Source organism: Protopterus annectens, chromosome 1.part2 (assembly GCF_019279795.1).
Source record: "Protopterus annectens isolate FY-2018-M chromosome 1.part2, PAN1.0, whole genome shotgun sequence".
Lineage (NCBI taxonomy): Eukaryota > Metazoa > Chordata > Ceratodontiformes > Protopteridae > Protopterus > Protopterus annectens.
The window spans coordinates 556,948,535-556,974,257 of record NC_056727.1 but is presented as its reverse complement, the minus strand read 5'-3'; the positions used below and the strand labels follow the sequence as shown (position 1 = coordinate 556,974,257).

At 40.7% G+C, this 25,723-nt stretch overlaps 1 protein-coding gene across 2 annotated transcripts in view; it reads left to right on the top strand.

Moving 5' to 3' along the window:
* Positions 1–25,723, top strand: part of ENTPD6 (ectonucleoside triphosphate diphosphohydrolase 6) — a 921,044-nt gene that overhangs the window by 34,058 nt on the left and 861,263 nt on the right. The window lies entirely within an intron of this gene.

The window sequence follows — 25,723 nt, the reverse complement described above, 5'->3', positions numbered from 1 at the left end:
ACAAACTAGAAACAATAGAAACAAGATGGCAAAAGAAATTTATGTGGTTACAAAGTCCCAGGGTTAATTTAAAACATTAACATAAAATGTTTTTTAAGACAAAAAAGATTAAAGGTTTAAATGTCAACAAACAATAGAACAAAATAAGTGTATTTGAAATAATTTGTTTGGGTTAATTACAAAGTTTTAATTGGTGGTGTTTGATTAATTGTGACTTGGATTTTAAAATGTTTAACAGTGCCCACAAACAGGTCATTTTTCATATTTCTGTTAGTATGTAAATTGTTTAGAAAATACTTATTTTTCCTTTTACACGTAATGGAAAATGTCATTTTCTGGCAGAGAAGTTAAATTTGGGCAGTGCTTCCTCTTATGCTTGTAGTCTACTGCATGCTTCAGTTAACATTGTACAGTGTTTCTATGGCCTCTGTCTTGGATTATAGTATGGTTCTTTTCTTTCATATCTATTAATCTTGCCACACATTCTGAGTTTATTTTGTTTTAAATGCCTTTTATTAATCAGATATTTCTTCTTAATTATGTACTAGTAATACCATTCAAAGCACATTCATAGGCTTTGATGAGGTTAGGTCTGCTTCTAAAAGTCTGACTCTTATTGTTCTACTTTTTTTTCTTATTGGGGAGTTGAAAAATGCACTATTTAGTCTTTGGATGTGTTCTTTATTTTAATGGCATAAATGTCTATAGTCTTTCAAGGTCTTTGTGCTTTTATAAAGAGAAAAAGTCTAAGAAAGGACTTTTTTTTTTCATTTGGAAAGGTAATTTGTTTAGAAGTCATGGTATCAGTAATCTTGTCTACCATTGTGAAGGGGTTGGTACATTATCCGAACCACATGCCACAGCCCTATACAGTTCTTAAATGAGCATGTGCACAGTGGAGTCACAACATGCACTACTTTGTATCTACAGTAGTAGAGGGTCACTGCAAATGGGGATTCTTAGGGTAGTCTGCAATTTGCAAATACCTAAATAACAGACTACTTTGTGAAGTAATGTCAAGGATAAATGAGGTAACAAGTGTGAATCTACTGCAGTAGGATTTACAGTCCAACACCCTATGTCCAGTAAATGTGGTGATGCATTGTGACACTGAGCCACAGCATTATCGTTAATGGGGCTGAGACCATACTGAACATTTTTTTTTTTTGTAACGGGATTTAGTATGCACATCCCACAGTGGAGTACAGTGCATACAAATACTCTGCCACAACAATGTGTAGCCTGCCCTCAGCACAGTGATATGCCAAGCCACGGTCATTTGGGAGCAGCAGCAGTACCTTATCTCATTGTTAACACAGTATGATTTGATGTTGCCAATTTTCATTCTTTCATCAACTAATGGGTTCAGATCCAAACTGTCAGATCTGACTCAACTGTTATAAAAGGTCATAGCAACCTACAACTCTCGAGCTTCTCCCTTATCCAGAATGCACCAATCCGTTACCTCAGATTTCATTTGCTGCTTTCAGTGAAATATGTGCTGGCTAGTCTCTTGAGTTTACTAAATTTTATTTTCCTTTTTACTGTTATTTCTCTTAAACGTTTATATTCTTTGATTTTTTTCTATGTCTTGTACTACTGTATTCTTCTAATACTATTAGTATTATCTATCTTTCTCCTTTCCCTTGTACATTCATCGTACCTTTTCACTACCTTTGTAGGTAACTCTTCTCTTTCTCTTTCTTTAAAAAAAATAATTTTACTTAGATTCTCTAGGGTTTTGCAGTGTGCTCCTGTCGTATTTGTTAGATTGTTGTTGTGTTCTGTTTTTTCTGTCAGAATATTTTCTAAAATGTTGGAAAAAGACAAAAGCCTGGCTGGGTTTAAAAAAATGTGGTCAGAACATACCCTTCTCTGACTCTCGTACACTTTGCATGTACTGTCTTGGTCCCCTTTATCTTTATGAAGACTGTTCGATCTGTCATGCATTCAACCCAAGGGCATTGGTTGAATACAAAAAACAAATTAATGTTGAAGGGTTTACTTTTTGTCATCCTAGCAAGGCTTTATCTGGAGCTACTAAAGAAAAAAATCTAAGAAAATTTCTTCCACTTTTCTGAGCACTTCCACAGCTTCTTTTAAGTCCTCTGAGAAGACTTTGAAAAGGTCTGTTATGCTTCCATTGTCCCCTCGAATCCTAAGAAGAAGAGACCAAAATCTATTGATCCGACTTCATCCTCAGATGTAAGACATGTTAAGAAACAATCCTCAGATCAGACTGATCCAACAAACCTAAAAATGAAACTTGCATCAGATCAGACCCTCTCATCCAACACGTAAATCTGAGTCCGTCATAATTTTATCCAGAACAAAATCCTCCCCCTCAGTTTATCCAGTCCCTTCCAGAATTCCTTCCCCCTTCTTAGGGAGGCCTAAATCTCTATCAAGACTGTCCACTCGCTTTTCCAGAAGCCTTACTAACCTCTCCACATCATCTTCTGTAAGTAATCTTCTCTTGGTGCGAAGTCAGTTAGTGCATCTCTTGGCTCCTACCCCTTTGGGTCAGGAGATCCATATTTGTAGTAGTCCACCTTTTGCCTGTTCTCTTCTGACTCCTTTCAGGGTGTCAGACCTCTTGGATCCGACTCGCCTGTGTGTGTCTTCTTCAGATCCCAGAACTTCTTTACCCTTGGATCTAAGGCTTGCTCTGAGCGCTTTGGTTCATTCGGAGCAGGAGAGCTGTCAGAAATGATTCTACCTTGTCGAATCTGAGGTGCTGCATTCGACTCCTGAGGGTTTCAGAGCCATCTGTACACATCAGAGCGTCATCAGTGGTTACTTTGGCTCTGACTTCAGCCTTGAGTGGACTGTACTCAGGGCGAGGAGGGAATATGGATTGGACATAGGTTGTCTCAAATCCGGGAGTCCTACCCCTCACTGGGGCTGTCCACCTTTGTGGTCATGGAGAGAGCCTTGTTTGCCCCCCTGACTCAGATGATACAAACCCACTTGGATCTTCTGTATATATCTGTTATGTCTCTGCATCTGGAGTCACGACTATCCTCTCCACAGGGACAATTGTTACCAAAACCCCAGGCTTCCTACCTGGGTATACCCTCTTCTAACTCCCCCCAGAGTATTCCAATAGAGAAGGTCCCCAAGAAGAGAACGTGCAAGAGGAAGCATTTAGTTTCCCCTGAATCTATCACTGAAGATACAGATTTTGATGAGGGCAGAAGGTCCCCACGGTCACCGCCTAATGTCTCATTCAGAGAAATCTAGAGATCCTAAAACAGAGAGGTGGCTGGTTATAGGTGGCTGGTTATGCAGCAGCTCTTCAAATGAATCTGTACTCCTGGATGTGTTTGGTACCAGCCCATCTACCTCCTGGGTAACTCTGCCCTCCGACAAGCTCATTAACTTTATCTCCCAACAGGCATGTTACGATCCAGACACCATTGAGCCTCAGAAAACTGGATAAGATAAGGAGAGCTCTGGAAGGTAAGCAGTTTTGGTCCAAGGGTGTACTTGATGAGGCCATCGTCATTGGGATGGTGTGTAAGAAGGATGGTTTGTAAGAAGGAACTTGCAGAGGAAAGTTCCTATGTTCTTCCCCTAACAAGGAGTCTCAGGCAATGGACAGGTTCAGGAAGCGTGTCTATGCTAACAACATTTGCATTAAGGTCACTGAATTATTTGGCACATTTTACAAGAATACAGAGGGACCTGGTTAACGAACTATCCGGGATCCATTTCTGAAGAGGTGAAAGCATGCATCACCTCTCAGTTGGCTACCCTACAGTCAATCTCTAACTCCTCTATGAGGTTCATTTCTAATGTAACAGAAGGAACCTCTAGAGCAACAGGTTCAGGCATTGCCATCAGGAGACATGCCTGGATGTGCTTATGTGATTTTGCAGAGCCATTTAACTCTTCAATTTTCAGTGTTCCTTTTGATGGAATGTCTGTTTGGCCCCAGGGTTAGAGAGAATTTTTCCATCCTTCTCACACCTGGACAGATTCTTTCTGCCATGGGAGTACATTTTCCACCCCTCAAATAGCCTTTTCAAGGAATCATCACGGTGGGGGTAAAATGCGGTTCAAAAAATCCCAAGGATCTTTCCAGGACACATGGTGGAAGTTCCCTCAGAGGCAGAGGGTGGAATTCTAACAACAGACACTGTCCTTGCAGCAGAGGTGGCCCCCAGAACTAAGGTTTCTGAGATTATTTCTTTAGTAAACCTTTTCAGTGATTCTGAAAGGATGCTTGATTGTCCCCCTCTGGAAGCAATCAGGGGTTGTTTGTCCCTGCACTGGAGAGCCTGGCTAAAAATAACAAAAGATACTTGTTTGCAGAGGATCATTTTCAGAGGTCATATAATACAATTTTCCCTTTATTCTCTCAGTTCAAGAAAATTCCCTGATGTTCCACCCAGTCAGAGGGAACATAATGCAATTCAAAGTCAAAGGCTACTAGAAGAAAAAAAAGTCATGCAGATGGTCCCCCCAGACCAGATAGAATCCAGAACTTACTCAAGGTTCTTTTTAGTGCCAAAGAAAACAGGGGACTGGAGACCAGTTCTGGATCTCAGAATCTTAAACAAATGCATTTGAAAGACCAAGATCTGGATAGTCACAGTTCAGTCCATTCTCCAATTTTTGCAAAAGGACAATTGGATGTGTTCTTCAGGTTGCATACTATTGTATAAAGATGAGCAGATGATCCAGAAACTTCTTGCACTTCTGGCTGGGAGCCAGTCACTACCAGTTCAGAGTTCTGCCCTTTGGTCTCACCACAGCCCCTGGGGTATTTAACAAATGCATGGCAGTAGTAGCAGCAGCTCACTTGAGATTGCAGGGATTCCAAGTGTTTCCATACTTGGAAGACTGGCTCATCTCCACCCCAACCAGGCATCAGCTCATTTTGGCAAGAGAAAAAGTGATTCAGAAATTTGCCATACTAGAAATAACCATAAACCAAGAAAAGTCTCCTCTAGAACCAAGTCAAAGTCTAGAGTTCGTAGGAGCACTGCTCAGTACAAAATCAACAGAAGCCTCACTTCCCCTTCCCAGAGTTTATACAATAAGATCACAAGTAGAAAAGATAGTTTTGCTCTACCAAAAATCTCCGCCCGATTTGTCCTTCAGGTGTTGGGATCAATGGCGGCACCAATAGCATTACTACTCTTAGCCAGATTTCACATGAGAGTTCTCCAATGGATGCTGGCTTCCCAATGGTTAATACTTCACCTTCCTTTATCGGCTCAGAGATGGATCACCAATATATGCAAGAGGAATCTTATGTGGTGGATTTGGTCAGGAGAAGTTTTACAAGGCAGTTTGTTCCCCCCTCACCCCAAAGCCATTGTGACCACAGATGCTTCCCAGCTGGGGGGGGGGGGGGTATTACCCGTGGAAGATGGTCCAAGGCACATGGTCCACCGAAGAGGCCCTTTTGCATATCAGTGTCCTTGAGATGAGAGCAGTGCTTCTAGTGTTGAAGGCCTTTCAGAATACTCTCCCTACAGGAACAGTTACAATTCAAGCAGACAACATGTCAGTGGTTTGGTATATCAACAAACAAGGAGGAACCAAATCTTACCCCTTGTGTGAAAGGGCTCATGGTTTGGCAGTGGGTGATCTCTTCCAACCACTTTCTTATAGCAATGCATATTCCGTATAGCAATGCATATTCCGGGAAGTCCAGTGTGTTAACAGACAGACTGAACAGGTACATACTACTACCTCATGAATGTTCCTCAACAGGAATGTAGCAAAATTGATTTTCCAACAATGGGGACAGCCTTACTGTGCTGTCTTTGCATCTCTCCTAAAGAACCAAGTGCAGCAGCTACTATGCCCTAATCCCCCCACAGGGGAGTCACCAAGGGATGCTTTTCTCCACAATTGGCCCCTCCCAGTCTACTTTATGCTTGTCCCCAGTTCCTTTGATTCCAAAATTCCTACAGAGATCTTCAAGTTAAAGAGCAGGGTCATCCTCATTGCACCCTGTTGGCCTCGAAAGATTTGGTTTCCCTTCCTATGGCCTCCTTTAATTCACCAGCCTTGGATTCTGGACACAGCTTCAGGTCTGCTGTCTCACCTGCCAGGCATGATGCATCCAGACTTCCCCAATCTCAAGATGACAGCTTGGTTTCTCCATTTCCAGTAATAGCCAGACAACATCTCTTCTCCTGTCCACCAGATTTTATTATCCTCCCTTAAACAATCTACAAGTAAACTTTATTGTTAGTAAATGGAAATGGTTCGTACACTGGGCACTGCAAAATGATGTGGAACCTTTTTTTTTTTTGTAATGCTTTGTAATATTCCATGATTTCTTGATGCTTCTGTTCAATCAAGGAGCTAGTTCTTTGACAGTTAAAGTGCAGTTGGCAGCCATTTCTAATTTCCATATTGGATTTGATGGTTCCTCACTTGCTTCTCATAAATTTTGTAAAACTTTTTTAAGAGGCATACTTCCCTCAAGGCTCCCATATAAAGACCCTTCTCCTCCATGGAATTTAACTCTGGTACTGCATGCCCTGGTTCACCCACCATTCGAACTAGCACATGACTGACCTTAAATTTTCAACTGTGGGAGTACTGTTGAGTAATATTTCCACTAAGAATTGTACTGTACTGTACTGTACTACAAAGCATAAAGAATCTTGAAGGTAGAAATCTAACATATGGCAATTTTTTCTTCATGTATGTAGATTTTTCAGTTTGACAAATATTTCTCCACTCCCTGACAATATGTTTGCCAGGAAGCATAGTAAATAACAAAGCAGCAAGGGAGATTTGGTCTTTTCTTCATTAAGTCTGTATTCAGACTGATTTTTAGAACTTTGTAGAGCTTCTCTGTACAGTTAATCAGTGTAGCTCATTGGCATTAAAGGCGTATACTTACAAATCTGAGACTGGCGCTTGACTTACACAGTGTGGCAACTGTTCCTCCATCGCACTCAAAACACTTACCAAGCCTCCAGACTGCCTGTCTAGAGACGATACCATTGCTGCCTTGCTCCACCTGTTACAGGGAAGTCTGTCCATGTTGCTTAAGGGTCTCTGCAAGGGTACCACTATGTATCGGTAGTTGTGTCCCTACCACTGACTAGACATCCTAAAGACAAACATATAATGTATTCTGGGTAGCATAAATAATTCATGTTGTTTTAGCAAAGACTTAAACTGTTACTTAGTGGAAACTTCTCCCTTTTCTGTTTTTAACCAGCTCAGGGTAAAGTGTTTTGGAGGGGATTGTGTCACTCAAACCCCCATTTGTAAAGCTCTGCCTTTCATACCCCACCTTGATTAAATGTAACCAGTGCTAGGGTTATCCCAGCACTGGGGAAGTGAAGGAAGTTTCAGTCAGGACTTCAAATAAAACTTTTTTTTTTTTTTTTTTTTTTTTAAATGTGATGTTGGTGAACTGGTCAGATTGCTTTCAGCTATGATCTGATTCAAGGGGCCAGAAAAGTGACTAACAGATAAATGTATAACTGCAGGAACAAAATTATACATACGTACATATTGAAATCATGCAAAACACATGAAAGTTTAGTAATAAAACAGTATAACTTGAAAACATTTAAATTTATGCATGCACACACACATATATATGTGTTAAAAATGGTGTGTGAAAAATTTAGTCTAATCAGTGTAGAAAAATGTTTATAATTTTATATATACATACATGCATGCACCTGTATATATACACATATAAAAGTCATGTATTACTAGTCTGAGTTAAACATAAGCATTTATACATGCACATGCAGACATATATAAAGTTGATGCATTACTGAGCAGTTTCTGTGACTGGAGTTCATGAAAAATCAATGACTGATGCTCCCTGCTTTAAAAGGAAAGCATGAACATTGAAATGTAATATGATGGTATAAAATCTGCTACCCCGTCAATGGGGGTGGGGGGGTGGGGGTGATGCTATGTCCATTTCCTTTTTTACTTATATATGCAAACTCTAAGATCTTTGTGCCTTTGTTTAAGGGGAATTCTTCAAGATACTTCAAGCCAGTGTCTGGTAAGCACGTGGCATACTTGTCTCTAATGCTGGAAGATCAGAAGGTAGTGGGTACTATTCCTACAAATACTTTTTGATGAATTTTACAGTGTTGACCGTACAATGCAGCATAAAGAGATGCTGCTCTCCTTAGTATGCTGTCCTTCAGATGAAACATTAAACTGAGATCGCATCTGCCTGAGGTGGTGGTAGCTCAGATGGATGTAAAAGATCCCCTAGCACTTCTTGGGGGAAAAAAACACGAAGTTCCCTGGTTCTCTAGCCAGATTTCTATAGTGTCCCCTGAAAAGAAACACTGGCCTAGTGGGACTAACATAAGTGCAATCAGACCTCTGCATGTACGGCTACTGCACGGCTCAAAGGCATCAAGAAATTACAAAAACATGGTAGAGCCAGCAAACAGTGTACCAAAATCCGTTTATTGAAGGAAGGAGGAAAAAAACATACCGGTTTTCGGCTCTTAGGCCTTCCTCAGTGTTTGTAACGGTTACAAAATTCACAACATATATATGTTGTGAATTTTGTAAGTTACAAACACTGAGGAAGGCCTAAGGGCCGAAACTGGTATGTTTTTTTCCTCCTTCCTTCAATAAACGGATTTTGGTCCACTGTTTGCTGGCTCTACCATGTTTTTTGTAACTAGTGGGACTAACACCCAGTCAACAAAGAGTAAATAAATAAATGAATACTGCAGTCTCTGCATTATGTGTTTATACAATTTTATGTCTAATTTTTCTGCTCATAACTGAGTATTAAGAAAGTGACTCGCACTTTTAAATTACGACAAAGCCTTTCAAAAACAAAACGAACTAAACAGCCGTATATTCAATAAAAAGTATATAAAACACTTCATTATTCAACTTCACATAAAACCAAAAATACAACCGGTAAGTGCTTTCATTCCCTTCTAGGAACTTCATCAGACCAAGTTGCATCATTCACAATTTCATTTAAATACTTAATCAACCATGTGATCTAAGCTTAATGCATTAACCCTTTCCTTTTCAAAACCACCTTAAAATTCTCCCTGTCATTTAGACCTGGAAAAGTACGTGCATTTAATTATTTGCCAGCGATACTCTCTCCAATCACACTTTTGTTTTGCTTCTTACTGTCTGTCATAATGAAAACACAGTCATGTGCGCAGATTACTCCTGCAGAGTGCAGTGTGTAAATGTTTCCCATTGTACTTTTCTTTATATACTTTTTGCAGTTCTGTGATTCTCTTACTAAGTTACTTTTGTACATTTTATTGGTAGAATGCTTGCTGTTGAATATTGTACTGAAATACTGTCTGACATGAACTATAACCATTACCTCTCCTATAAACATCAACACATGGCCAGGTTGTAGTTATGTGTAAAGCAGATTAACAAAATAGTCTGCAAGGAAAGGTGCCACACACTTGCCTAGATGAGTATGGTAGCTGTTAGTATTGCAGTTTTAAGTAAAGTTTACAGACATACAAATGCTATAAGTACACCTGGAACATGGCTTTGAGTAACTGAAGAGTGAACAGAATGCCAGAAGTGACGCTGACATTTTCAGCTATGAACAGAAATGTAATATAATTTGATACTTGTCAATTAAGGCATGCGTATGACATTATAAATGGGCCAAATGATGTACAAATCCATGTATATCAAAACATTCCACCATAATTATGAACATGGTACGTAGTCCCATAAAATGGGTTTGTTCACTGTCTCACATCTACATTCCTGTGATTCATAAAAGGAGGTTGTAGCAGTGTCTGGCCATGCACAGCCCTACCTGAAGGACTATTTACAGAGTGATCATGATGTGTGCCACAGCTGTTGTACATAATGGTGTTACCAGCAATCCTCCTTCACCCAGACTGGGTTCCCATAACAGCATGGAAAGGAGTATAGAACCTGGCCACCTAACTCTTGTGCTGCTATGCTTATGTTGAGAGAATAGTAGCAACTTCATTCACAAGTGAGCACACACACACACACACACACACACACACACACACACACACACACACGCACTGTGTCATTCTGTTTTCAATGAACACCTTTTACTCTAACTGCTTACTGACCCTATTACTAGCCTTTCTTACTTGGGTGCTGTGCAGAGGGCAGCCAGCAGTTGCACTTTTTAAATTCTGGTGACCTATCTTGCACAGAATTGTATGCCATCATCTTCTGTTGGGTAGTGCTATAGCTGTACATCATTATCTTACGCATATGCCTTATATAGAGCATTGTTCTGTGGCACTCTCCTCTTTGGTACATGGTCATGCCTGGGAGTGATTTGTTACATTCCTGGATCCCTGACCATGTCTGTAGAAGATGGGTTATAATTAAGGTATGTAGCAACATTGCTGGCCCTATTGGTAGGCAGTAGATGTCACTGGCATGGGTGGTTGTAGGGTTGTTTTATTAACAGGTTTTGAGACCATGCAGTATATACAGCCATTATTTTCACAAGTCAAATAACTGCTTTTTGACATGACACGCCAATGGTGTTACATGTAGGGCATGATTGTTGTTAGTTTGCTGCTGGTAGTTCATGGTAGAACTGCTGTAAATTTACAGCTGTTGTGTGCATTATTTTCCCCAATTCATACATTTGTGAATTTGCGAGAATGGTGGGTGCAGGGTGTCATTTATGTATCTCCTGTGATCGCTTGATTCCTGGTAAGCAGTCGAGCATTGTTGATGCAACAAAGCATTTGGGCATTCTTATGAACTGCATAGCTGGCAAAATCATTTTCCACATAGCCCCATGGTTATGAATGCCAACCGTTATGAGTACGTGTTAAAGTTTCCACAAGTTTGTTATAGATTCTATGCCTGATTTTTATACTAATTTGCCTTGGCCAGATAATTGGCCTCATTTACATTTAATCTTCTTGAATTGCATTACTTTTTCAAGGTGGTAACACATTCATTGTATAGTGAAATTGTGCAATAGTAAATGAACTGTACAGATGTTTGTATGTCAAGAGATGCTAGTAGTAGGAGCAGGTCGTTCAGCAAATGCCACTGTCACAGCAAACTGTATTCTTTTCTGGTACTTTGTTTCACATGCTGTAGCATCTCTGCTTTACATTCCAACATTGAAAGTGATTGCAGTGGTTTAAAGTAGCATGTATTAAATGTGTTTGAGATCTGTGCCTCAGTGTGTAATAATGCACAGACCTTGCTGCTGCTTGCCTGATGCAGAAGTGTGGGAGAAATTTGGTCAGTCAGTAAGGGGCCTTTTTTCATTTTATGCAATGACTTGTAGTATTTGCAGCAGCAGGATTATGAGTATTGAAAAATGCCAACCATCTAGCAACTTTCATGTAGTATCATTTTTATAAGTTGTCAGATTTAAATGTTGGAATGAAAAGTGTGTACAATTTTATATGTAATGGCCTGTGTCTGTATGAAACAGTTTTTTTTTTTTAAATGGTAGAATTCAGCTATCTGTAGGTATAGCACTACAGCCTGGTTCTGTGATGGAGGGATGGAGCCCTGATTGTGACCAAGGGAAGTTGGATTAATTTAGCATCCTGGGCACTGAAATAATAGGCAAGGAGAGGAAGGAGTGAAGGATTGGCTTGCTTGTCCCCCTGTAGGGGGTGCATGCACAGAGAGCATATTGCTATGGTGCAATTTTTCCCTTGAAGACTGAGGAAATTTCCTCCCGTGCTTGAGGTTGGTGGGTGGGGTTGCTTGCATGCTTCCCTTGCAAACCTCACTTTCTGTTCCAAGGAGATGTGCAGGAATGTAGGGCTAGAGAGTAAAAACCTCTAACAATCCATGAATACTGACTGCCTAAACTATGGCCTCCATGGCCGACTCGCCCTCTGTGATGATGGAATGAGTGGGTCATTTGGCCAATAAGGTGCTGATAATCAGCAGGTAGCAGAAGACAAAAATTCTAATGGATATGTAAATGGCCTTAAATGAATAACATTCTGTTATATGAAAGGGCAGTTCATTTGCCTAGTCACATCACCATTGTATTTATTGATAAGTGTTGTCTGCTGCAACTCCAGAGAGAAAAAAGAGACAAATGGTTGCAATATTTTATCCTGTATAAACAAGATCCAAGTCTGTAAATGTATACTGACTTCCACTATGGGCACATATGCTGTAGCTTGGAATTTTAATTTTATTCTATGTAGATTATTTCCATTTGCTTAATGTGTAGGAGGACATTGTATAGTAAGTGAAAAGAACCCATTTTCTCTTGTTGATTATTAACTGTGAAATAAGTGTTTGTGTCAACATCTGTAGATACATTACATGAATATGTAAAAGTATAGTTTAAATTATAAGGGAAAACCTTGTAGTATAGCACTGGTATATACTACATTAAGTGCGAGATCTACTGTATATATAGCACAGAATAAATTACTGAGATTTAGTAATAGTTTTCAGGTAAAACCATTGTGTGTTTGTGTGACATGTAATGTACACAGATGGCATTAAAGTTAAACTTATAGGTAGTGCAAGCTTCCTGCAGGCAAACGCAGTAAGAGTAGCAGTTGACTCCGGTAGTTGTCTATCTGCTGATTTCTCTTTGTCTGCCCATTTGATATGTGTAGAATTTGTAAGAGCTTGTAGATATAAATATTCAAGAAAGAAACACATGCTGCTTCCCAGGCATATTAAGTATTTAGAAGTATAGCTGTGCTGCATATGTTTAAACTAGTTTCACAGCCATTGTCAGCATTTGATGTGTAGCATTGCATAAGTTATGTTGATGCATTTCATGGATAGTTTACTGTGCAACTTCATAAGTATCAGCACTACCTGTATTATATCTATAGGCCTTGTCTCTACACTCTTAAGTTGTTGTGAATTCATTCTGTATTCATCCTCTGCTTGCTTAGTTTCCTGTTAGAGCATCACAGTTTTGGGAAGGACATGAGTATTTTCAGTTAGTTTAGTTTGTCAGTAATGTATCTCAACCAAGAATAATCAGGTTGATAACCAACATGAAGTATGAAGAAATAGATAAACCTGGTTATACATGTCACATAATGAAGCAACTGTGTACATGATGGTATGTTTGTAATATCTGGCCTAATTTTTCCCCTGACTGACTGCACAGATTTTTTTTTTTTTTTAGGATGTTTCAGGTTTAATAAACTCCCATATTTGGGCAACATGGATTCCCAAAACATCTAATGCAAAATCCCTTAACCTACACACAAACCTAGCATAATTAAAATGTCCATGTCAGCAGCAAGTAAGTGCATGCTTTAAATTGATGACAGAACTCTCATCTCCTAGCAAATATAATCGGCTGTACCAAACTGGATTTAAAACCAGGTTGTGCCGAAAAAACAAACCACCCTGTTGGACCCCTAGTATAAACAGGCTGTACAACAAGGGAAAGATACTAATGTCCAAGAATAAGAGAGAACTGAGACGGCAGAGGAAGAAATCCCTCTCTAGCTTAAACAAATTAACTTTGGAGGACTTGACAAGATCTCTAATTACGAAGCAAAAATAGTCCCCCTATCTAAAGATAATCATAAGGCATTCTTTAACTACATCTTAAATCTAAAAGGGAATACCCAGCTATATGCTGAACTGCTTGTGAATGGCACCACCCATACTCAACCAGCAGTAGTAGCCAACCTTCTAACTGATAGATTTGAGAAAACTTCACCCCTCTGTCTCCTCCAGTCATCCCTAAAAGTATAGCTGCCACCATTCCTCGGCCTGTTATCTCAAAAGAGTGGGTCATCTCTGTGCTCTCCAAGGCCTAAATAAAAAGAGGCATCAGTGGGATCAGACAATATCCCAGGTTGCCTTTTAAACAACTTAAAAATGTGACTTATCTAGAAGAACCATTTGGATGCCTGTTTAACTACAGCCTGAGAACTGGCTATGTTCCGGTGGAATGGTATTCCCTGTGCACAAAGGGGGACCATCAGCTGACCCTGGGAATTATAGGCCCATACGTTTTACTAGCCTCATCTGCAAGGGCATGGAAAGAATCATTGTGGACCTTATTAACAAGGGCATAGTTAATCTCCAAACTCTGGACCCATTTCAGATTTGTTAACTGTAGATCATGACTGTTAAAAGTGGTTGACTTCTTTGAGTAAGTCACCAAAACCCTGGACAAGGGAAAAACAGTGCATACTCCCTATCTTGACCTAGCCAGGGCATTTGACCAATTCCCCACTCAGGTATTATAGAGAAACTCTCCCAATTAGGAATTAACCCCTATATATAAATGGCTGTTTGCAGCAGCACTTTAGTGCCATGTAGTAGTTGTGGATTTAATTAATTTTGCAACTTGACTGTTTGCTTCATTATTTTACAGCTCCTACGACCATGTAATGTATTCTAGGCTGTTGCAATGATAAGCTGCTATTTTCTTAACTACATATTACCTTGCCGGTCTTTTGCTGTTAACATAACTTTCTTTAACTCTTTTTACTAATATATCTTCTGAGATGTTTTTAGTCATAGTTAGCTATGATATTGAATGAGTATATGTATTGAATTGTTTATTTATATAACTGCATTTGCACATATCTACTGTTTATATCTGCATTGTATTATTTTGTTAAACTGCATTTCTGCCTATTTTCTGATTATATCTGCTTTTTGATGATTTGTTTTGTATTCATCTCCCATGTTTGTAATCTTTGACTCAATATTACCTTGTCTGTCTCAACCTTTCTATATTAGCATTTCTCTTTTTTCTTTTTTTTTTTCTCTTTTCTTTCTATTTTTTTTGCTAGCTAGTAGTGTATTACTTTTTCATTGACTCTCTCTTGTTTCTTCTGTCTTTTCTCCTTTCCTAGCTGTTGTCCTCTCTTGTTTCCTTGCCCTGGTTTTAAAGCCGGTTTCTCTCAATCTTTTTCTTTTTTATCCTTGTTGGTTGTGCTGTTTTCAGTTACATCTACTAGCTATTTTTTATGTTGTTTACTACCTGTTCTACTCCTTTTATCTGGCACTCTAGACCTCTCTTGAACTCCTACCTTCTCCTCTCTTCCTGGTGGCTTATTACATTATAATCTTTGTAATTTTTTTCCTCTTTGATTTTTTTACAGCTTCCTTACAGTTGAACTTCTGTTTCTTTCTCCTCCCTCTGAAAACAATTGGCAACTTAAAATTCTATCACAGCCAGACTGAAACACAACGGCAGTTGCTCTGGGACCATTGGACTTGTGTTTACACTGTCGGAGACGAGTTTAAATAAGTAATGTTCATACTCAGCCGTACAACCTCTAGTTTAAGCATAGTTTTTGACTTTTAACTGCTAGTTTTAGGCTGTGGCTTGCATACTTATCTCAGGTTCTCCTCCCTTTTTTCTCTCTCTTAGCTTCAGCTGAGATTTATATTTTATCCTTTCTTCTGGCTATTCTCACTTGCATCCTAACAATTTTTTCCTTTGATTTCTGTTTTTATATTTTATTACCTTGGGTGTACTAGGTCACTCTCTTGACCTCCGTTCTGTACACCATCTATTTTATTTACTCTCTGTGTTAATCTTTCTTTAAATATAGCGGCACTTAACCTGAGAGGCTTGGGATCTTTATTTTCTGTGATTGTTTGTTTGTTTTTCTTTCTTAGCTGTCCTCTGTTCTTGGCTCTTCTCACTCCGTTCACCCTTCGCTTTGCTCGGGCTCGCTCCCCTCCCCCCATTCCCACCCAGCCCTGCTTTCATTTTGTTTATACTCTATCCTCATTATATTACCTTGGCTCTACTATGTTTCTCTCCTGATCTCCCTTCTGTACACCACTTGTTCTATTTACTCTCTATGTTAATCTTTCTTTAACTGTAGTGGCACTTAACCTGAGAGGCTTGGGATCTTTATTTTCTCTGATTGTTTTTCTTTCTTAGTGATCATCTGTTCGGGCTCTACCTACTCCATTCACCCTTCGTTTTGCTCACTTTACCCCTACCCCCATTCCCACCCACCCCTGCTTTCATTTTATCCTAATGTTACCTTGGCTGTACTAGTTTGCTCTCTTGATCTTCCTTCCTTCTGTACACCACTTATTCTATTTACTATTTGTGTTAATCTTTCTTCAACTGTAGCGGCACTTAACCTGATAGGCTTGGGATCTTTATTTTCTCTGATGTTTTTCTTTCTTAGTAATCCTCTGTTCATGGCTCTGCCCACTCTGTTCACCCTTCGCTCGGGCTCACTCCACTTCCCTACCCTATGTCTCACCCACCCCTGCTTTCATTTGGTTTATACTGTATCCTCATTAACTGATCTCGACTCCTTTCATTTCAACCCTCCAATTAGATTACAACATCTAATTACATAACACACCCATTCCATTTCCACTTTTAATTAATCTCAGGCTAGCTGATACTTAATTTTCCTCTCTCCTCACACTCCCAACATTGTGTCTCATTTTTACCTTAGTATCCCAATTTTCATCCTCCTTACTCAACTTACCACATACTACAACACACTAAACTGTAAAAACCTATCCCCTACTCTTTCCTATTCCATTAATTACTGTAATAAAACCTTCTCCCTCTACATCACTCTTTACCACCTCCCATTTCCATCTGTACAAAGCTAGGACTCTCACTCACATCTCCCCCACTGTCAAACATCTGATGTTCTTTGTGTTTCACTGTTGCAGTCCTCACATATGGGTTATCTGACTCCCGGTAGCCCTCCGTCGGCCCGAATATCAGAGTCCTTGGTATATGATGTAGGCTGTAAAACTAATGTTAGAACGTCAGATATAAAGGGAGGCAGCTGGCGCCATTTCCTCAGTCTTTCTTGCCGCAGAGCCTGAAGCAGATGCAATTCGCACTAGTGCCAGTCGGCCGTTTACCACCTTTTTGCTTTCGGACTACCAAGTTGAAGACTCCTTCAGACATGTACCCCATTGGGGATCCTCTTCTTGCTTTAACAAATGTCAAATAAAGTTAATAACTGTCTTGCTTGTGGAAAACAGATTCTTCACCCTGATTTCCATTCCTATTGTATAACTTGTTTGGGCCTTGAGCACGACGTCCCTAACTGCGATCTCTGTGCTTCCTTTAACCTGCGTACCATATGCCGTAGAGCTAAGATTTTGTATAAGCATTTCTGAGTCTGGCCTGAGTTCTTCGGTATAGCGTCTTCTGGTCTCCTAACTTCAGATATACCTAAGAAACGCAAAGACAAGGAATATGACAGGCCTAGGGTTAAATCTGCTGACAATGCACCAGTGAAATTTGGCGTCAGCCCAGCAGTAGTCAGTGAGGCACTTTCTCAGCCCCTGCAGTCCACAGATTTTCAGCTGCAGGCCTCTGCCGAGACCTTTATGGAGTTCTCCATGCCACAGGCTATTTCATATTCAGACTCTCCACCTGTTGCCGCCTCAGATGGGTCCGGAGCTGCTATGCAGGCACCAGCTTCTGACACCTCTTCTTTTTGACATGAGACCAGAACCAGACCGACTACCTTAGTTCAGACTTCTGCAGTTGCTAGGCCTCCCAAGTCCCTCCGGATTGCTAGTAAACCTTCCAGCCGCAAACCTACTCACAGGCATCAGCCTCCCCTCCTGTGCTTAGTCCCAGTTGGTAAAGATGGCTGGTGATCTTCTTTCCCTGATTAGAGGCTCTCATCCCCCCTTTCCAAGAGGTCTAGGGAATTATCTCCTGATGTTTTGTCTGTCTCAGATATGCTGGTGAAGAAGGAAATTCTCAACTTTTTTCTGGCTTTGAGGATTCTGATGCTGAGGACTCTATTCCTTCTGCCTCCCCTCCAGAAGATTTTTCCTTTGGTGATACTTTGAATACTCTTAGGGCGCACTTTAAATGGGAATGTCAGAATTTTCCTCAGTCTAAGAAAAGAATCGGGGATTTTTTGGATTTGCCACAGCATAAGCCTCTGGCTATACCTCCAGTTTTGGAAGTTATGGATGATGTTTTCATGGAAAATTCTTTAACTCCTAATTCTGTTCCTCCTGACCCCAGAAAACCTGATAGGTATTATAAGGTTCCAGAGTCTTATCAATTCCTTTTTAAAAACCCTACTGCTGATCCTGAGAATATTTCTCAAGGCCCCAAGGGTGCTAAGGCTACTATTGCTAAAAACCGTGTGCCTTCTGATAAGGAGTCTAGGGCCTTGGACAGGTGGGGTAAAAAAGTCTACACCTCTGCAACTCTTGCCATTAGATCCGTGAATTGTCTTTTTCACATGCTTAAGTGTCAGCAACATACTTTGACGGCTATTAAGGCTAAACTTGGGGATATTCCTTCCATGTCGAAGAACAAAAATTTGCAAGACTTACTGAATTCTGCCTCTTTAGTTAATAAGCATTTGCTTCATTGTGGTTTTGACACTTTTTGTAGGCTTCCTGCAGAGCAGCAGCCACTGGTTCCATTATTAGATAGCATGCTTGGCTCAGGGAGCAGCCTCTTTCTGAACTTGTTAAATCTAAATTGCTGGATGTTCCTTTGCACAAAGACAATCTTTTTGGTAATGAGGCTGATGAGGTACTGAAGAAGATGGAGGACAAGGCGAAATCTATGCAAGCTGTAAAAGATTTCCTTCAGGTTCAGCCTCATCGGTTTAGTAGGCATTACCCTTCCAAGAATTGGTCTTTCCCCTGATCCTGGCAAGCAGGTTAGCTCTAGGCCTAGGGGTTTCAGATCTTCCAGAGAGCTTCTGCCCCTCAAAGGGCTAAACAGTGGTGTTCTTCTACTAAATCGGAGAATTCTAAGCCAGCTTCCCAAAGCAAACATTTTCAGTGACTTCGGCCTTCTTGTGCCTACCTCCGCGGGCCCTGGGTTTCCTTTTGGGGGGAAGGTTAGCGAGGTTCGCAGAGGTATGGTCTACCATCACAGATGACAAATGGATGCTCATTATAGTAAACCAAGGTTACATGTTTTATTTTCACACCTTCCCTGTTCTGCAAGGGTACCCAGACATACCCAAAACCATAAGGGAAGAGGTAGAAATTCTAATTTCTTTTCTACTGAGTATGGGGGCTATAGATCCAGTTCCTGCAAATCAGGCAGGCCTAGGTTTTTATTCAAGACTTTTTCTGGTACCCAAAAAAGGGGTCACCTGGTGCCCTATTCTGGATTTGTCTATGCTAAACACTTTTCTGGGGATTCCTAAATTCAAGATGCTCACCCTTCAACAGTTACTACCAATGCTGGGCAAGAATTCATGGCTGGTAACTTTGGATCTCAAGGAGGCTTATCTGCATATCCCAATAAGGGAAAGTTGCAGGCAATTTCTTCGCTTCAGGGCTGGGGAGCAACACTTTCAATTCTCTGCACTGCCCTTTGGCTTATGTACTGCTCCCAGAGTTTTTATGAAGTGCCTGGCTCCAAACATTGCTTTTTGCAGGCAGAGAAACATTCAAATCTATCCTTACCTGGACGACTGTCTCATTCAAGCAAACACCCCAAAACAACTAGAAAAGGATTTGGACTTCGTGAAGAACATTCTCACTCTTTGGGTTACACTCTGAACGAAAAGAAGTCAAAGTTGGTTCCTACAAGGGAGATGTTTTCCTGGGAGCGAGTCTGAATACAGCTACCCAAATGGTATTCCTCCCTCAACAGAAGCAAGATAATCTTTCGGCTTACTTCATGATCTTGGCAAGCATGACCAAGCTCTCTGTAAGGCAATTCCTGCAAGCACTGGGATTCATGGCTTCATGTATTTTGATGATCCCATATGCAAGGCTGCATATGAGAACTTCAGTGGTACCTCAAGAATCTTTGGTGTCAACACACACAGGGCTTAGACTAGACTCTTCCCCTAATTCCCTGTCTACAAATGGAGTTCCTCTGGTGGGTGACAGCCTGTTCTCAGAACAAGGGTCTTCCTTTCCGCCCACCACCTGCCAGCCAGACTCTCACCACAGACACCTCAGATTTTGCATGAGGGGCTCATCTGGAAGGCAGGGGCATACAGGGAACTTGTAGCACCCAGTAGATTCATCTGCACATAAACTTAAAAGAATTGATGGCAGTGCAGCAGGCCTTGCTGGCTTTCAAGGACCTGCTCTACCATGGGACTCTGCTGATCAGGGCAGACAATACCACAGTCATGTGGTACATCAACAAGCAAGGGGGGGACTTTATCCCTTGTGCAGACAAAGCATGAGACTATGGTCCATAGCAGCATCCATGGGCTTACATCAAATAGCCCAGTATCTTCCAGGGAGGCTAAACTCCTGGGGGGATCATTTCAGCAGACATGTTCTGGATCCTCATGAGTGGCAACTGAACAATGTAATTTTCCTTTGCATCACTCAGCATTGGGGCACCCCACAAGTGGATCTTTTCTCCTCTCACAGCACCCCACAAGTGGATCTTTTCTCCTCTCACACCAATCATCTCCTTCCAACCTATTGCACCAGGGAGTTTTACAGCAAAGCTTGGAGGGTGGACGCGTTGTCCTTCCCATGGACACATCTCTCAATTTATGCATTCCCTCCTCTGCCTCTTCTTCCCAGAGTGCTGCTAAAGATAAGGGACAAAAAGACAAAGGCTATTCTTATAGCACCAGATTGGCCCAGGCAGCATTGGTATCCCCTTCTTCGCAGCCTTTCCCAGGCTCAGCCTTGGCATCATCCCCTGGTACCAGATCTGTTGGTTCAGCAAGGGGGAAAAGTTCCTTCATCCTCATCTTCAAACTCTGCATTTAACTGCCTGGCTAATACTTTAAATCTTTCTCAACAGGTAGTTTGAAGTTCTTCATGAGGCTAGGAGGCCTAGCACCAGAAAATCCTATGCAGATAAATGGAAGAGATTTTGCTCTTGGATGCTGGCTAAAGGAGAAGAATCTTCTCATCCTTCTCTGTCCCTCATTCTTGATTTACCTTGCAGGATTGCTTAATGGTGGATGTTCCTTTTCAGTCAAAATTCACGCATCAGCAATTTCTGCTCATTGTTCTTTTGAGCAGCCCATTTTTTCTCACCCCTTGATGAAGCAGTTCCTGAGGGGAGCTAGCAATCTTAGACCTCTCAGAAGAGCTCCTACTCCTGCTTGGGATCTTAATTTTGTCCTGGTAAAGCTTACTATGCTTCCCTTTGAACCAGCTGCCTCTGCAGATTTGAAGTTTCTCTCGTGGAAGACTGCTTTTCTTTTGGCTATTACTTCTGCCAGAAGGGTTTCGGAGCTACAAGCCTTAATAGCAGTAGAACCTTTCACTATTTTTCATTCAGATCAGATTTCTCTGAGAACCAATCCCTCCTTTATGAGACTGGTTTCCAGTTTAACCCTTAACCAGTCTATTCACCTGCCTACATTTTTCAACAATCCCCAGGTCTATTCACCTGCCTACATTAATCCCCAGAATAAAGGGGAAAGGATTTTGCACTCTCTTGATGTGCATAGACAGCTGAGATTTTACTTAGATTGGACTAAATTCTTTTGAAAATCTGAACAGTTGTTGGTTAGTTTTGCTTTTGGAGCTCAGGGTAAAGTTATTTCAAAACAAACCATCTCCAAATGGATTGCTCATTGTATTCACTGTTGTTACCTGCAGCATGGGAAGGTTCCCCCTCAGGGTATTAGGATCCATTCTACTAGAGCAGCCTCTACCTCTGCAGCTTTTCTGAGAGGTGTGCCTACTAAGGACATTCTAGAAGCAGCTATTTGGTCGTCTGTCCATACTTTCACAAAGCATTACAATCTACCTTTGTTTTCTAAATCCAGGGCTGGTTTTGCCTCTGCAGTTTTGCAGGGCCTTCTTACCAACTCTTAATCTGTGATCCTTCCTCCACCCTTTGTCTTTTTCCTGGGCTTTGGGAATTGACCCATATGTGAGGACTACAACAGTGAAACACTAAGAAGATAGTACAGTTGTGTACACTTACCGTAAATGTAGATGCTCAAGTGTATTCACTGTTGCAGTCCTGGTTTCCCACCCTCCATTCCCACTTTTTTCTTAAGGCACAGACTACATATTTTTATTTTTATGACATGTTTCCAGGGTGTTTCCTTCCTGGCTTAGCCTTCTTTTGGACACTCCTGACAGTTAATGCAAGAAAAACTGAGGAAATGGCATCGGCTGCCTCCCTTTATACCTGATGTTCTGACATCAGTTTTACAACCGACATCATATATCATGGACTCTGGTATTCGGACCGACTGGGGGCTACCTGTAGCCGGATAACCCATATGTTAAGACTGCAACAGTGAATACACTCAAACATCTACATTTATGGTAAGTGTACATAACTGTACTTTCTATATGCTTAACCCACTTAATCTACATCCTATATTACATACAATAACTCTTCTCCTAGCTGGTGACATTCACCCCAACCCCAGTCCCTCCTCCCCTTCACTCAGCCCCAGCATGAACCCATACCCACCCTTTCCTCAGTCTAACTCATTCCTGCCTCCTTCTATTGGTCCACTCCAAAAAAATATTGAGCTGTTCTCAATTAACTTACAAAGCCTTCTGAATAAAACCACAGACCTACATTCCTGGATAGCCCTACACTCTCCTCATATTTTAACCATAACTGAAACTTGGTTAAAGCCCCACATAGCTAATAATGAAATCCTACCCCCAGCTTACAACATATTTTGATTAGATAGATAGAGAGAAAAAAAGGTGGTGGTGATGCAGTTCTCTACTCTGATCTCTCTCCCCTTCAAGCACCTTTACCAAATTTTCACCCTGCTGAACATAAGTGTACTCCATTGTCTCTTGAATTTGCTGTAGCCTCGATTTATATCCGCCAGGCAACAACATTCCAATCCAAGAAAATATACTTTCATGTCTCTCTGATAACATTTGTTATGAAACTATCATTCTGGGAGACGTAAAAGTAGACTGGTCTAAACTTATGGCAGATTCACCTAATATTACTATTAACCTGCATGGCTTCATACAACTCACATCCCCCACCCATATAAATAAAAACTCTGGTTCCACTTCTGTCCTTGATTGGATACTTACTACAGACCCTAATCTTTACCATAACCCTCGCACCCTTCCTGACTACCTTAGTGACCATTTCCCTGTTCACATTCAAAAACACTCTATTCAGATAACTAGAACCCACATATACAGAAATTGCTGTAAGTTATCTTCCTTCGATAATTTATCATTTAACTCTAAACTGGCATCCATTAACTGGTCCTTCCTTCATTCTGAAAATGTTAACCAGATTTTCCTTGATATCTTAAACTCATCATCTCCCAAAAGAAAAATTAGGATAAAAGCTACCTGTGCACCTTGGCTGACGGAAGAAACCCACTTACTCATGCACAAAAGGGAAAGTATCTAAGTCTCCTACCCTACTGCAAAATTACAAGAAAATCAGAAACCTTACAAAAAAGTACATTTAACAGGACAAGAAAAACTTTTGTAATACATCGCAAACTAATCACTTTTCCAACCCTAAAAAATTTTGGTCCACTATCAAAAATATTCTTCACCCTGGTAATCCCACAGCCCCAAATCCCTTCTTTAATAACTCACTGATGGAGACTGCTAACTTGCTCAATAAGTACTACATTGACACTATCCACAAACAAAATCACTCTAACTCCAGTTCCCAAAGTTATTCCACTTCTCTTACTTATAACAATAAAAAAACATTCTTAAACCTGTCCCCACCTCCTATATCAAATCTCTTCTTCATAAACCTAAACCCTGCTCCCCATCTGCTGATAAACTGCCCCCCCCTTTCTCAAGATTGTTTCTGAATCCATAGCCTTCCCTATTTCTGTACTAACAAATAGATCTATTCAAGAAGGCATAGTTCCAAATATCTGGAAATCTTTCTACACAATACCACTACACAAAGGAGGTAACTCCACAGACCCCTGTAACTTTAGACCAATTGCCACCTATCTCCACTTTCTAAAATTCTTAAAGTGCATCCACTCTCAATTGCTTAAGTACGTAATACACGAAAACATTTTAACCCCTACCCAACACGGCTTTCAGCCAAACCACAGTGCTGCTACTGCCCTCTTATCTTTTACTCGTACAGTTGCTGAGGCTAGAGATAATATCGTGTCCCGTCTCTTCCTTAACCTAGCCAAAGCATTTGATATAATGTGTCATTCTATACTACTAACAAAACTAACTGATCTTAACCTCTCTTCTCTCACTTTGCAGTGCTTCTCCAGCTACCTTACTAGTAGACTACAACCAGTCTGATGGCTCTCCCTGCTCCCCCTTCTTGCCTGTAAAAATGGGGGTCCCCAAGGTTCTCTCCTTGGCCCCTTTTAATCAATATCTTTACCAACCACCTCCACTCTGCCTGCACCTATTCGACTTATCCAATACTCAGACAGCTCAACCCTCATTACTACACCTGACATGTCGCATCTCCGTTCACATACACAAAACGCATTCATTGCTGTAGAAAATGGCCTAATGAAAACCAGCTTATCCTAAACCCTAAAAAAAAAAACTAAAGTCTTACTCTTCCTACCAAGATCACTCTCACACTACAAATCCACCTTTTCAATCTTTTTTCTAAATAACACAGTTATCAAAGTTGATCCATATACTAAACTCCTGGGCACCATAATTGATGACCAACTAAAATTTGATCAACATATTCATCAATGTATCAAAAAGATGCAAAAAATGGGCTTACTGTATCAGAACAAGAAATTATTTACACCAGATGCCAAACTATCCCTAGCTAGGGCTTTCCTCCTGCCACGCCTTCTCTAGGCCGTCCTAGCCTCATAAATTTACAATCCACATTAATCTCCCAACTTGAACAAACTTATAATAAAATCGCCAGATTTGCAACAAACCAACCTTATAAGTCTCACCATTGCATTGCTTTGACAAAACTACAATGGCCTGAATTCCCCCTTCAACTTCTTATCTCACAGTTAAATATTGTTCACTCTTACATAAACCTACTGCATGCCCTTCCCTCTCTTCCTTTGTTCCCTTTTTACACCCCCACTAGATCTCTCAGAAGCTCTGAACAACAACTCATTGACATACATAAATCCAACAAAAATATCAGGAAACTACTTTACAATTACAATGTGTCTTTGTTCCAGGCTAAACTTCCTAACTCTATTAGAAACATCCCAAATACAAATCAATTCAAAAAGCAACTAAAACACTTTCTTTTAAGCTCATGGATCTGCCCTTGCCAGGAGCCTACACGAACCCTCCCAGCTCTCCCACCTTTCACTCTTCCTTTAACTCGCTTACTTTTTAATGGTTATTTTTCGTAAAAATCTGCCTTTCTCCAAATTTCACGTAGTTATACACGTGTAGTAGTGTGGCTACTATGCATTCACTAAAACTACATACAAAATGACAGTTTTTAGTTGATCTGTTTTTGTAGTTACTGACACTATTCTAGAACATGGACTCCTGTAGTTACTGACACTATTCTAGAACATGGACTCCAATCTGCTTTTTATATTGCACATTCCAGGCCTCATTTGTAAATTACATGTTGTTGTTGCCTTTCGGCTTTTCCCGGTTAGGGGTCGCCACAGCGGAACTCTGGTCCACTAATGATTGGCAGTAGATTTTGACAAACACTGAGGTGCCAGCTCGATGTTCAACCTTCAACGAAGGCATGCCCATTTATGCATGCCTTTCGAATGCCCACCCAACTGTGGGGATGGCATGCAGACTCCACACAGAAGGCACTCCCTGCACTCCAGCTGAGAATCGAATGGGAGAACCTCTTGCTGTGTGGTAACAATGCTACCGCTGCACCACCGCGGCATCCTCATTTGTAAATTACATATTATGTATATTTCATATTGCCAGGGTTTCTGTTAAATTGATCTCA